The sequence below is a fragment of the Cynara cardunculus genome (genome assembly GCF_001531365.2).
Source record: "Cynara cardunculus var. scolymus isolate 2C chromosome LG 2, CcrdV1, whole genome shotgun sequence".
Classification (NCBI taxonomy): Eukaryota; Viridiplantae; Streptophyta; class Magnoliopsida; order Asterales; family Asteraceae; genus Cynara; species Cynara cardunculus.
In genome coordinates, this window is record NC_037529.1 from 47,715,823 (window position 1) to 47,718,139 (window position 2,317).

Below are 2,317 nucleotides of genomic sequence, written 5' to 3' on the forward strand. Positions count from 1 at the left end.
GGTTCAGGTACAAGATACTATCATTACCGCCTGGACAATTAGACATCCAACCCATAATTGCAACGACCCAATTGCAAGAGCGGAGCTCTACCAACTGAGCTATATCCCCCCAAGAGGGTTCTACCATCAGATGGTAGATTGGCGAATTGTTGGGCCGAGCTGGATTTGAACCAGCGTAGACATATTGTCAACGAATTTACAGTCCGTCCCCATTAACCACTCGGGCATCGACCCAACGCCTAATTGATTTTAGATGATGGAAAATATCATTCTTATGGGTATGTAAGTCTTCGTCGTATGTGGGCTTTTCAGAGCGTTTTATTGTTAAGTATAGTCATGATTTTTTCCATGAATTTGTCTATGCCCATGACGTGTACGTGTCGGATGAACCAAATCCTCATTGAATTTTATTTTTTCCATTAGAACGCATTGATAGCCTCTACTCGTGTGACGAAGCGGAAGCGAGAATGAATCATTTTCGGTGATAATACGCTCGTTAGTAATCACAGTTTGTTTTCTGATTTTTATTTTACCTTGATTGATATACATTTCGTTAATTCTTTGAAAATCAGAATCTGTAAACTCGTACTTAAAGATTTTCATTCATTTCTCTCGCATATTGAATAATCTGATTTTGCATATCACTCCTTGTTTGATTGTGCTTAAAGCCAAATTTCTTGATCAATTTCTATCTAATCATTGTGCTTTATAGCAATAATACTTTTGATCAATTGTTTGTGATCATTTGAGCATAATGCTAAATTTAGGAGGGATTGAGTGCTTAACAGAAATACCTCTATAGAATGTCAGAACCGACAAACCTACCCAAGAGGACAACCATATCTGAGTGAGCAATAAATACAAAAGGGTTTGTGTGCTGAGACTAAAATGAAAATGAAAGGGGTAGTTGTTGTGAGACAAAAGAATTGATGAGAGTTGAGTCAGGATTAAAAGATTATTAGAATCCTGTTCCAAACTTCAAAATACTGGGCACACCACATAATCTATTAGTTCTCAATTCTTTCGAGACTAATATTGAAAAAGACAAAACCCAGGCCAATTCTTGTCACAACCCCACCAGCTACTCATTTATCTCTTCACAGATAAGTGTTTCAATAACACTTGGGGCATACAGCTCACAATCTATCAATTTCTCATTTGGAGAAATTTGGTATTAAAACAGAAGGATATATGTCCCCCCCCCTTAAAGTTTTTTTTATCACGATTTGAGTCTGATAAATTTGTGTAGTCCACACGAGTTATCTTTTTGAGCCTAAACAGAAGCATATGTTGCTTTATCTTTCTACACTACACAAATTTTTGCAAATTATATGTTATTTTGCTGAAACATTCATAGATATGCTATTATTAAGCTATCGATGATTGAATGGAATACCTAGTGAGATGAGCCTCATAAAGTCTCATATATACAGTACATCTGTTGTACTGAGTATATATGTTATACTCACAGGCCAATCTTTTCATAAGATTGAAAACAATTTCATAAGTTGAAATTGGTTGTTACCTTCCCATTCCCTTTAATCTGAAAAGATTAAACAAGTGAATTTGAAAAGATCTGCTTACAATTTCATGATTAACGGCTTTCGCGGAAGATTTCATTCATTCTTGTGTATGATGTAATGATTCTCATTTCATCATAAGGGGGAGTATGAAATAATGAATGAAATGTTATATTCCGAACATTATAAGGGGAGTTTGTTATAAAGATCAAGGGGGAGTAACAACAAAGATCGACAAAAGACTCCAAAGGAGTGTGACTGGAGATAATTACTGAAAATTATTCCTGTGCTAAAATGTCTGAGAGTTTTTGAATGTGAAAATCATCATTACAACAGTTTGCTGATAAAGATTTCTTTTGAAGAAAAAGTTTGTTCGTTATCGGAAGTAGTTCATTTTTGGGAAGAATATTAGAGTTTATTATCTGAAGAAATTTTTTTGAAAATCACATCTTGAAGATCATATCTGAAGATCATTGTTATTTTTGTTCTACATTGTCAAAAGAGAAGATCATTGCTATTCTACATTCGAGGGGAGAATGTTAGAAGATTTTTCTCAACAAACGATCGTCTGAAGATTTCAAAGTGAAGATTTTTAGAAGTTTTTGAAGAAGTCATATAGTGCTTAAAGAGACAAAGTTCAAACGAGATTCAAAGCGCGTAAATTCTTTCAAGTCTGAATACAAAGGGGGAGAATGTTAGGACTAAATTTCAGTGATAAATTGTATTCGTCTTGAAAGTTAAATATTGTCTATAATTGTAAAAGACATCGTGTTTGACTTTGTATAGATAGTTTCACT

The 2,317-nt window shown here is 34.3% G+C and overlaps 1 non-coding gene across 1 annotated transcript; it reads right to left on the reverse strand.

Moving 5' to 3' along the window:
- Positions 1–150: 150 nt before the first annotated feature.
- On the reverse strand, positions 151–234 carry TRNAY-GUA. The gene has a single exon. It is a non-coding gene; the product is annotated as a tRNA-Tyr (tRNA).
- Positions 235–2,317: the final 2,083 nt, after the last annotated feature.